This window comes from Lycorma delicatula, chromosome 8 (genome assembly GCF_047948215.1).
Source record: "Lycorma delicatula isolate Av1 chromosome 8, ASM4794821v1, whole genome shotgun sequence".
Classification (NCBI taxonomy): Eukaryota; Metazoa; Arthropoda; class Insecta; order Hemiptera; family Fulgoridae; genus Lycorma; species Lycorma delicatula.
In genome coordinates, this window is record NC_134462.1 from 124,987,603 (window position 1) to 125,000,714 (window position 13,112).

The window sequence follows — 13,112 nt, forward strand, 5'->3', positions numbered from 1 at the left end:
AAATATTATTTAAAACCCCTCAAAAAACATAAATAAATATATTTCGAAAGATAAATAAGTAAGACGAAGTGAAATATCACATATTCTTTGCCTTAGAATTCAATAGAATAATCTGTATTTTTAAACATTACATTAGATATCGTTATACAATATTAATTGTAAATTCAATAAAGCCAGTAATTTGACTTTATTGTCTATACAAATTGACAATAAAAAACTTTCGCCGTTCGGCAGGTAGGTAGAGACAATGAGAATCCTGATATTCTACATGTAGGCATCACGTTAGATGAAGTTATATGGTCTTCTGTAGGGCAAGAATGAGAATTTCTGCACAAGATGAACCGTTAATAAAATCATCAAAAATCGAGATATCTCGTCTTAAACCTTTCAGACTCAATATAAATTATGTATAACATACAGCTTCTGTAGGGAAAGTGGAAATCTTATAATTCTATATATGTGCATCACATTAGATGGTCTTGATGTCGGTTCCCATCTTATTTTTTTTTTTAATATTTCGTTATGTAATTGTTGTTCAGAGTTTCATTATGTTTATCCATAGATCATCCGAGCTTTGAATTATCCGAATGTAATATAAATGAATAATACAATATGGGCATTATAAATATTTACATGTATTTTTTTACAATGTTGTAATCCAAATATTTCCATAAATACCTGTACAAAAACCGGTTGAAATTCGAGTATATTACTGAACACAAAATTTCCTTGACACTTTTTATTCTTTATTAGAAATAAATTACTATAGAAGGAAGATAATATTTTCATTTTCGTGTACGAGGAGAAAAAGAGCTGGGTCACTTTTATCATTTTCTAGCAGCGAAATGAACAAAAGGAGACTTCTTTCAAACGAATTTTAGCTACATATAAAAAAGTATTAAAGCGTCAGTTGCTAGGCTACACATAGATAAATATATACTTTAAAAAACAAAAAAAAAAAAAAAAAAAAAAAAAAAAATTAATTGTAGTTAGTTTAAAATGACGCTCATTATAACGTCAATCATTGTAATGAACAAAGTGAATGTGTCACGTGAATATTAACTGCATTTGGATGGGTTTAGCATGCTGATATGCAGTTAACTGTTTAGTACTCAGTATTCGATTCGGTGAAGAAGGTATCGAGAGTCCATTCAATCCACTCTTTTCCTAGTAACACTGACACGGGATGTTTGGTTAATCTTTAGAATGCCAATTTTATTTCCGGGTGTGACTTGTGACTTTCGTGTTAAGCAGCCTATAATAGTTCTGAAATTGTTTGAATTAGTACAAGTAAAACTGTATATATTACCTACAGAAACACCTATTTATTATACCTACGAAATGTTTTAATATATTTGAATAAAATGATTGTAAAATTTTAAAACTGAAAAAGAGATAAATATTAAAAACATGACTGCCAAAAAAAAAAAAAAATTGCTGATAAAAATTGCTTTTAATACAGGATAATTAATAACATGGGATAATTAAACAGCGTGCGGGTGTCAATTTTTTATACAGTATTTGTAAAAAGTAAATTTTTTTTTAAAATTTATCTCACTCCCGATAACATAAGGATTCCAATGCGGGGTCGTATATCTAAATCGGTTCAGCCGTTGAGTAGTTACGGTGGAACAAACAAACTTACACACACCTTAAATATATTACACTCCTTTTTGGGCAGTCGTTTAATAAATTATTATAGTATAAACCACAATGAGTATTTTTTTAAAGAAATTTAAACATATTTTAATTTTTTAAACTCATTGTACTAAAACAGCTTTTTAATTTTTATAAAGTCAAGATTTTTTTGTTAACTTTCTCTTTTCGTTCGATATCATGAAAACTACGGGAAATACAGTCTCGGAACTTGTTTTATTCGATTTTTCAGGCCAAAAAACACAAAAAACCATCACGTTTACCAATTAACATACTGAAATTTCACCGGGGCAACTGAAATCCACACAAACTATTTCGTTAGCCGTAACTCGATAATAAAGCGTTTTCGGATATATGTTTATATGAACCTTTTTCCTTATTTCAAGCTTAGTTTCCAGATTATTTACCTTACTACGACTATATATATATGAAGCTGATTAAAAAGGAAAGGAAAATAATCTGGAAACTAATTTTAGAGCTTGAAATAATGAAAAAGGTCCATATAAACATATGTCCAAAAACGCTTTATTATAGAGTTAAAGCTAGCGAAAACTTTCGTGAGAGTAGATGTAGATTTGTAGACATGTAGATTTTTTTTACAAACAGCAAAACTTGTAAAATTTCGCAAAAACAACACATCTTAGGGTAAATATTGATAAATGACATATTTTTACTTAAATCTACGAAGTTGCATAAAAAATACCTGTTTTCATTAATTTTTTTATAACGATCTGTTTATCGCGTCATTTTCATGTGTTTACGAAGTATAGTAACATTTACTTCCTAAAACTCATTGAAAAACAAATTTTTTGAATCCGCCATCTTAAAGTACATATTTTACAAAAAAAAATTAAAGTATTCCAAATATTCCAAGGTACACACTTTTTCTAAAAAATACGATTTTGAAATAAGGTATAGAAATATCCTTATGTAACGAGTAGCTAGTAAGCTCAAGAACAGAATGCTGTATTGATTTTTTTTCATTTTTTGCACTTCACTTTTATATGCATTTTATCAACAACTTGAAAATTTTTACATTAAATCAGGATTAATGGCCGATCAGAAATGAAAACTATAGCCTTGGATCTAATGAATACCGTATCTATTTTAATTTTTTAATTATCTCTCAACGGGAACACAGTTATGGAAGTTTATTTATTGCCTTTGAATTAAGCTACAATAAAGCAAGATTTTTATCCTTATCGTAAAATTCGCTAGCGCCCTTAGTTTTGCTCGAAGAAAAAAGTACTCGATAAATTTATTACGTGAAATGTCCTCAGCTATATATTGGTATATTGGTGCTTTTTATTTTTACATACAATTAAAAATAAAGTCGCTATTGAAAAAAAACTGAACGATTTTCCTTAATTTTTTAATTAAATTAAATAATCACTCATGTCCGCTAGGACTCACTTTTATTCTACATATATTTCAGAACCCGTTCAAATAAATTATTTGCTGTAGTAAATTTTTCCGAGGTTCAAACCTCTATTAATTCGACTAAGTGAGATATACAGTCAAATAATTTCCGTATTTATAAATACAATTTTAATAAATTTGATACGATCTCAAAACTTTGAGTCGGTTTTTGACACACATAATTTTCACCTATAATATGATATAGTAAAACGATTGGGGCAGCGAAAACATACTGCAATATTATCAGTCATACGTAAAAAACAACAGTAGATTTAAGATTTAAGATTTGCTTGACCTTTTTGTCAGCAGATACGGTGCATTGAAAATTTACAATAGAATTATAGACCGCAGATAATCATGAAGAGGGATATTGTAGTTAGAACGAACACACCAGGGGGCGCGAAGGAAGTTAAACGGAAGTAATAGAATACGCGTGTACAGGATGCCCGCTGGGCCAACACACGTGTCATAGACACGTGATCAGTTCGCCACTTCAAAGCACTTGTTACTTATTTACAATAGAATTTCTTTTTCTTATTCACGAGATATGTAACATTTGACTACTGTCCTATACATTTGTAATTTATTTTATTAATTCGCACACGGCAACATCCAGCGTTACGCATAGTGTTCGTTTACTGTACAATATTAGCTTTTAACCAATGAAATGAAACGTGTTCTCTCTCCCATGAATAGATTTGAGAGATCAGAATCTTAAAGGGATGAATCTCCTTTCCCTTTAATTTAAGTAATACAGTTACATAATAAACAAATTTGCATAGAATTTATAAAAAGTTTAAAATATTCACGCTCTGAACCTTTCATATCTGTAAATGCAATAGACGAGATTAAGAAATATATAATAAGATATTTTTCATAATTTCAAGAATAAATAAATATTAAAAAAAAATTATTATGTTCAGGGTAAAATCAAATCCTAATTGTAAATATTTTAAAGAATTATCAGTATAAAAGTAATAAAAATAGCTTGGGTAATTTTATTAGCTGAATCAATAGACATCTTAACATCGAAAAAGATAGAGTTCAGAAAATAAGTTATTGAATGTTTTCGGAAAAATATATAGAATAACAGTGTACCCTAGTGGACGTGAGCGCGAATAATTACTTAGTTTGTGCGTTAACGAATTAAGAAAAATTTTTTAGTTTTTCCCCAATATCGGCGTTATTTTGAATCGCATGTAAAAATCAAAAGCAGCAATAAATAGCTGAGGAAACTTTGCATAAAAATATCTCCCGGGTAGTTTTTCAAATTTTGCAATAACCACCAGAATTGCGCTGAAACTGTCGTACACAGTTAGCGTAAACTCGACGGCAGGCAATAAATAAACTTCCATAACTCTGTTCCTATTAGAAATAATTAAAAAAATCAAAAATATCTGGATTCAGAAGACTCAAGGCAAAAATCAGTCAAATTTTTGAAGTATTTTTAATTTCTGATCGCTCGTTAATCCGGATCTACTGTGAAAGTTAAGAAAACGTTTATAAAACACCTACAGCAATAAAAAAATTGCCAAAAATTAAAAAGTCCACATATTATTCTGTTTTTGAGTTTAATACCTATTCATTCCTTAAGTGTATTTTTATATCTTATTTAATTATTTGTTTATCGACACTTAAAAATTGCATTTTTTAGAAAAGCGTATTTTGGTAACTTGGCTAACGCACAAAACCGATCAATGTTAATTCCGTTTTTCAAATACAAAAAATACTTTAATTGTTATTTCTAAGATAAAGCATGTACTTTAAGATGGTAGAGATTTCAAAAACTTTAATTTTTCATTGAGTTTTATGAAGTAAACACATGAAAATGGCGTTATAAACAGATCGTTATAAAAAAAAAATGAATGAAAACAAATTTTTTTATGAGACTTCGTAGATTTATATAAGAATACGTCATTTATCAATATTTAAACTTAGATTTGATTGATTACACATAATTTGGTTTTATGACACGAAAAAGACGTGGTATTATGAAAAAAATATCTAGTTTTTTGCAATTTTTGTTTATTTTAATCTTATGAATAGATAAATACCAGTAGGAAACTAACAAAATTTTGAAAGAAAAAGCTCCAAAAACCTTTTCCTACGAACAAAATTAAGAAATTATGGATATATTATTAATTTATCCATTTTGTCTTACTGTATACGAGAAACTATCCAGTTTCCAAGCTATTCAACATAGTACTATTTTGGTGTATATTGTAAAATTCGCTAGCACCTTCATTTTTCCCGTAAAGAAAAGTACCCGAGAGGTACGTTTTATGCGAAATTTCCTCAGTTATCTATCAGTGCTTTTTATTTTTATATGCAATTAAATATAAAGCCGCTATTTTCAAAAACTAAATAGGTTTTCCTTAATTTATTAATTAACAAATTAAATAGTTAATCGGTCACGTCCGCTAGGGCACACTTTTATTCTACATACTTTTCGGAACCCATTCCAATAATTTATTTTCTGTAATACATTTTTTCGAGGTTAAGGCCATTTTGAACCTCTGCTGACTTGCTATATTAAGAAACGGGAAAATTTCTTTTCACAATAAAATATCATAAATGTAGTACTTATTGCCTTGAAAACAGTACTAAACAGTTTAATAACAACAGTTAACATTCTGTAATAAAAAATCATTCGCCGTAAAAAAAAAGATTTAATTTTAAATAAATCTTTTTTTTACGATGTAGTAAAATATGTTTTTTTTTTTAATAACGTAATAAAAATTATTAGTTACATATAACTCACGTAAATTTATTTAGCAGATCAAGCTCAAAATATTATAGCATTATAGCAACATAATTTCTCTTGCTCCAGTTATTTTACTACGAAATAATTTTTTACTATGATTACTTTAAAAAAAATAAATTATCATCGTCTATTAATAAATTATTGTATATGAAATTCAAAGAATTTCATCTAAACGGAATTTGCCAGTTTTTTAACCCTAATTTAACTATGAAATTAATTTGTTTTCCACTTCCACTTTTATAGTAAGCTAATTATAAAAATTTACCACTTGCACAAAGACCTGACGCCTTTAAAAAGGTTGTGCTGTATTACATTTCGGTTTTCCAGTTGTCGGTACAATTCGTGTTACAATCCGCACAATTATTTTTAAGGATTTTTTTCAGTTATTTCCAGAATCTATAAACCTATTTTATACTGGAAGGGTTGTTTTTGAATTCTCTCACCTTTCTTGCCATAGCCTACTGTTGTATTTTCCTTACTTTGTACACCTACAACTTTACAACTTAATTTAAAAAGGCTGCAAGGTAAAACATTACTAATTATGCAAGAAACTGGAATCCAGGTTACGAGAACTATTCGTAAACGATTGTAATAAATAAAATTATTATTTATATTATAACATAATAGCAAAATATTAGGGACATCAAAAGTATTTATATTACTTCACATATAAACTAACCTTTTTCACTGAAGGAGAAGTGATCAACTTATTGTCTCATATCCTAGAACTCATTCTTGTAAAACGCCGTGGTCTTAAACCAAATAATTGTCACAACAAATATCTGATAAACCAGCAGTTTTAACAGGTAAATTTCTGTGGCTACCTGATTGTTCTCATAAAATCTGAAACTAAAAGATTGATCAAAATTAAAAGTCAATAAAAATACGTTTTTTTTTCTAACTTATATGTTACGTTAAAACATTTTGTAAATAATGAATTGTTATTATTTCTTACATTCAATTTTTTTCAAGTAACAATGAAAATTACAAAAGTAAAAAAAAAAGAAAATCATTAAATATTCTAATAATTATAAAATTATAGAATTCTAAAAGAATTCAATTCATAATATTCAGCAAAAATTTCCCCAACAGTGATTATTAAAAAAAATCTGAGGTGGACACCACATGACTTACTTGTACGCCTATTAAATTACATATACACACGCTTTTAAATGAAAAGTACATAAAATTTTATTTCTTTAATAACTTATGATATTTTTTCATATATATTTTTTTTATTGTTATTATTGTATTATTATTTATTGTAAAACTTTTTTACAATCAGAGGTTAATAAATTATTAATAAATCAATATATATAAATTTAAAAAAAATTAAAAAAAAAGGAGAAGCCTGATTCGAACCGATGTGTCTTTACCTTGTAAGATCCAAATATTTCATTAATGAACATTTTATTTAGCTATAACTCTGGAACCAATGATAATAAGTACCACTTTTGATTTATTGTTGAATATATCTGAATGAAGGCTTATTACTGCAGTTAAGAAAAAGTCCAAAATCCAATTTTTTTTAAATGTTTTCCTTTACTTCGTACAAGGAAGTAAAAAGCAACGTATACTAAATTTTTACCCGCAAAAGAATGAGATCAAAAGACTCTTATATCAAAAATGTTTTTTTTTTTTCTATATAAGTCGGTTGTTGGCAGAAAATGCGTTGTAAACCGCACTTATAAAGCTTAATTAAAAAAATTAAATTATAAGAAACTGGAAATATTATGTAATATAAGGAAACATTTTAATTTCATAAAAAAATTACAAGTTAAATATTTTTGAAATTTATATCATGTAATTTAAGAAAAAATAAATTTAAAATTAACAAACTACTACTATTTGTAAATGTATTCTTTATAAAAACGAATTTACAATTATTAAGCAACATAACTACTAAAAATAAGTTAATAATAGTAGAATGAGATGAAAACTGTAACATGAACATTTATTTTTAAATGTATGTATCAGCCCACCGAATTAGTCTAGTGGTTAACTTGTCGTAGCAAATTAGTCGTTTAAGAGCTGAATTCCAAAGTTGAAGGTTCTGAGGTTCAAATCCTAGGTTAGTTACTTTTTGTAGGATTTAAATACTAGATAGTGGATGCTAGTGTACTTTGTGGTTTATTTTTTTTTGTGGTTGAGGTTCAATTAACCACACGTCTCAGGAATGGTCGGTCAGAGTCGGAGTCTGTGCAAGACTACATAATTTACATGTCATAATATCATCTCAATTGGCCGTGAGGCGCTGGTTGTTATCTCCAATAACTGTTGTTTTGAATAATTGCTGTCCTAACTTTCTAAACATTCTCTTGATGTCTTGATGTTTGAGTGCTAGCAACAAATTATTGAGAAACATTAACCATGTTGTTTCACTTTTCATCAAACTTCAAAATACCTGTTAATGAAGAAATTCTTCCGCATTTACTAACATTAAATTCTTGCCGAAATCTTCTTAGCACTTTGGTAACTGATTTGGATACAAAAATGCATTCACAGCAAGTTCACCATTTGTCCATGTTGTTTACCGTATGATTGAAGACAAATTTCATGACTAAGCGATTTCATAGAACACATTTCCCCCACCAATCTTTACGGCTAGCTCTTGCTGCATGTTGAAAACCGACACATTTCATTACATTGCCGCACAAGTTTTGTATATACACACATTATATATATATATATATATTCGTATATTCACACACATGCATACACCCGCACGCGCTCACACACACATTAAATCAGCCCTTCAATATTTAATAGAGGCAATAATATAATTCATTCTTTGTTGAGAGAAAGAGGTATAGTACATTATTCTGTCCATATTAATTAATTAACTTTTACCCAACTGGGATCGATGTTTCTCACTGTTATAATACGTGAAAATCATCTGATATAAGTGATTCTGGACAAATCTTCTTTCTCTGAAAGTAATGATGACCATTATATAACTAGTCCATATGGCGAACAGAATGAAACGACCACTTATAGGGCATAATATCTTCTTTATTTTGTATAGACTTGGAATTTTAACATGTAAAATTTGGCTCAACATAAAGGTCAAAGAGGATAACTCCCCTCTTTACTTTCTACGGAGACCTGATATGGTATTTATTATTGTTATGGGTGACCTAGCCGATTTTCGGAGTGATTTAAAGTCACTAACGAACGTATATCTTATGTGACATAACACATAAGCCTTATGTCCATTCGACTACAAATTTTCAGTTATAGCAATTAATAAAACATAATTTCTACAATTTACTTCACAATAACGAAACAAATCAAAGCTGGTTAAATTTTCCTTCTCGTATTAAATACGCACAAAAATTCAGAAATATATAACTGTCTCATGTAACTAATATTTTATCTTTACTTTCCCAAATTTGAGCGTTCTTCGACTTACAGAATTCTACTTATCAGTTATTTTTAAAGTATGTACGAATTTTTCTCTCAGGAGATAATAATAATAAATAATATATTTTTTTTACTTTAAAAATCCGTTTCTGACCGAGATACATATTAATTGAAAAATAATAGAATAGTAGAATTCAGTAAGTTAAAGAACACCTACATCATGCCAGGCTGACCCTAGAGGGGGTTCAAAGAAAGATGTCTCTGACAGTCCGCTCGGCCGTATATGACTATTTCGTCCTGTATTTACACTTAATGTACCTAACAGAATGATTTAAACACTAATACAGTATTGCGCATGTTGATCAGCTGTTGTAATTTTATTGCCAACTTTGAAACAATAACTTTTCAAATAATCTATTGTATTTATGTCATTAATAAAAAAATTACTAAGTATATATTATTTATTTATTATTTTACAATTGTAGGATAATTTCCAATTTTTAAAATTTTTTAACAGCAATTTTTAACGGTAAATTTTTGGCTTTACAAATTTTTCACATCACCAAAAAAGAATTTGGTTTCTATTTTCATTAAATTATACTTTTCTCATAAATGTGATAATGTACTCTTTCTGAATAAAATTCGAATTTTCCTAACTTTTCTTTCTTTTATTCAACTTATCTTACGTCATTTTGTTTAGAATTAAGTTCTCCACAAGTTTTATTTAAAAGTCTTATGTGTTTATTACCCTTTTAACGATGTTATTGTACGTTAAACATAAAAAACGGGGGTTTTTACCTCAGTATTGGTTTTAACCTAGATTTTTCAAAAAATAAAACAGATATGGTTCTCGGACCTTATTATTTTATTCGGTTTTTAAATCAAAAACCTTAAGAAATCACTAACACTGTGCCCCATAATTAACCTCGTAAAAAGTTTAGTACGATCATTTTCTGGGGTAGCTGAAACCCGAGCGAAATCTTTCACTAGCCGTAACTCGCAAACGAAGCATTTTAGAACATATGTTTGCATGAACTTTTTCTATTATTTTCACGAGTAGAATTGATTATGAAAGGGTCCCGGGAGAACTTCGTGATAGACTTTGTATATACATAAACAAATTTTGTAAGGTGAATTAGTAAGTCTGTTCAGAAATTAAAAGAATTAATGTACAGATAATTCTTTTAAAATATTATCTCATCACCGTGGTGAAATTTGAGCAAAATAATTTTTTTAAATAACTGAGGAAAGGAAAAATTAGTGTAACGAACGCGTTATAACACACATTGCAACTATTCACACACACATAAATCTATGCGCCGACTAATTATTTTCTATTCATCAAATTTTTAATTACAAATATCATTTCAATCGTGTCATAATAATGATTCTTTTTCCATTATTCATATTTTCTTACTCGGCATAACAAAAATTAGCAGGTTTTTTATTTTTTTAAAAATCGATTTCTGACTAAGATAACTAATCACCATGAAGAACAATCGACCAAAAATTGTCAAATATTTGACAAACAAGATAATGCGAAAAGATTAGTTATTAGGCAGTAAGTATATCATATATTTTGAATATCTTTTGGACCTTTTACGGTAAGCGGATACTACTTTTTGTATAAATAATAAACATAATTTAACCAAACATTTTTTTCTTCTCTTCCGGCCCTGATCCTGCAGTTAAGTATTACACAGCCCAGGGGAGTGTCCTTTACTCTAATGGGCCTCCACGTCTCGGCCCCCCGGTCGGATCTCACTTTGCGCCTGCCCCAAACCCCCAGAGTAGGATCCACCAGGCCCGGCTATGCCGTCCCTGGGACCCCACTCCGGGAGCCGGGACTCCATCTTTATGCCAATGCCTCTAACGGGGACACCCCGGTTGGGACATCCCCGCCGGGACTCGGTCTTTTTCGTTCGGGGGTGCGAGAGTCCCCGTGCCTCAATCTAATCAAACTTAACCTATGCTTGCTTCACTCGTTAACCTTCGCTCGCTAGTCAAGGATAGCGAGCGAAGCGAGCGTAGGCTTTGGTTAGATTATATTTATAATTGTAAGCAATAATGCACATATTGGACCTCACTCAGTTACGTTTGGAAAACCCATGTTTGAATAGAATCGACGAGTAGAAATACAAAAATATAGAAGACTAATCCAAGATTGATGTTAATATGGAAAATTGGTCCTTTTTCGGTAAAAATGTTATTTGTTTATTAGTTTATTTGGTTATTGTTACATAAAAGTAAAAATGCGCGTTTTTATTGTTATTTTTGAGAAAAAAAGGAAAAAAGGTGTGCCCGATTACCGAAAAGGGCCCTTTCTTTTTTTTCACTTTTAACACACACATAAAAACTACGGTTATGTAATTATGTTACTAATTCATAGCTAAAAGTGAGTTGAATAAACAAACATAAAAATGGATGTAACTTATAGATTAAAGCCATATATAACGAATAAATATCTTTTTACATAACGATTATGGGGGAGACTATCCAAAAAGATTTTTTATTTAGTACTGGAAATAGGAAGTTTATACTTGGTCAATTTATTTAGCTTTGAGTGAATAGTAGTTTTATAAATTTTCAGATAATTACATTCATTACAAACTCTAAAATAGGCGTTGGGGTGAAAAAACTTTCCTGATAAGAATAAATTTATCTCATTTGATACTAAAGGTAATAACATAGAAAAACACTAAAATAAAGCGAAAATAAGTGTCCAGTGCCTTGTGTATGTACGAAAAAACTACATCTTGTAGAATCTTTGTTACAAATTTATAATTTTTTAAACCATCAATTATCCCCATTTTAATTTCACCCTTCTCTCATAATTATATATACAAGAGGATACCCATGCATCTAGACAAATGTAAAATGTAAAATGTACATGTCTGTACAATGTAAAATCAATTCATGCAGTTATCTCAATTACAACTACAGTTATGATTGTTTTAGTTTTGACGAAACAGAAAAATTAAAGTTTTCAGAAAACAGAGATTAAAGATTGCAATATATCATAGTACCTGCCGATTGTATCGCATAATTTTTTCTTAACCTCCAGGAGCATCGTTAGATATCGCTTCAGAGGATGATGTGAATGACAATTTTTGTAGCGTGTGAAAATGCCATGCCTGACCGGGATTCGAACCAAGGACCTCCGGATGAAAGGTCGAGAAGCTACCACTCGAGCCACATAGGCCGTCTTACCGCATGATTTTAGCAATGTTCTATGAACTTCCAAGTGGCGTAACCTATTACTTTGTTTAACCTCTGGGACCACTATTAGGTATTGCTTCAGAGAATGAGATGAATGAAAGTGGCGTAACCTGTAGGATGAAATGTGAACTAATTAGAATTAAAATGGCGAAATATTCATATTTCTATCGTTTTTCATTCCGTGAGATACAGGCTATTTGAATTTCGTATTTTACACAGAGAAAATACAAAATATTGCCATGAAAAGAGGTTTATATTTTATTTTATTTAAATTTCTGTGATCAACGGAGAAAAAAATAATTACACGGTTAAAAAGAACAAATTCCATTGAATAAAATTCACTAAAAAAAATTTTTTTTTTTATTCTATCAAGGGTAGACTCCTTACAGCTTATTCATATTTCCTAATCGAGATCATGTTATAAAAAAAACTTGATTTTTAACATGTTATTCGACAGTAAGAATTCTGTAAGTTTAAATTCTTATCATTAAGTAAAATAAACTGAATGGATGTAAAAATAAACTGAAAATAAATTACCGAATGAAAATAAATATACGTAAACAAGTTACATCTACGTCACTTCATAAACACATATGTTATAATTTTGACTACATAAGATATGTCAATACCATATGTTGTGTCAAACTTATTCAATGTAAACTTTATATATAAACACTTGCTGTTTTACTAA

General features: G+C 29.2%; 1 protein-coding gene across 3 annotated transcripts in view; it reads right to left on the reverse strand.

Annotated features, from left to right (window-relative positions):
• The window catches only part of Awh (LIM/homeobox protein arrowhead), a 455,485-nt gene that overhangs the window by 270,710 nt on the left and 171,663 nt on the right, over positions 1-13,112 (reverse strand). For all 3 annotated transcript variants that reach the window (XM_075372512.1, XM_075372511.1, XM_075372515.1), the window contains exon 3: positions 6,519-6,688. The gene's annotated coding sequence lies outside the window, so the exon portion shown is untranslated. The remainder of the gene's footprint in view (positions 1-6,518; positions 6,689-13,112) is intronic.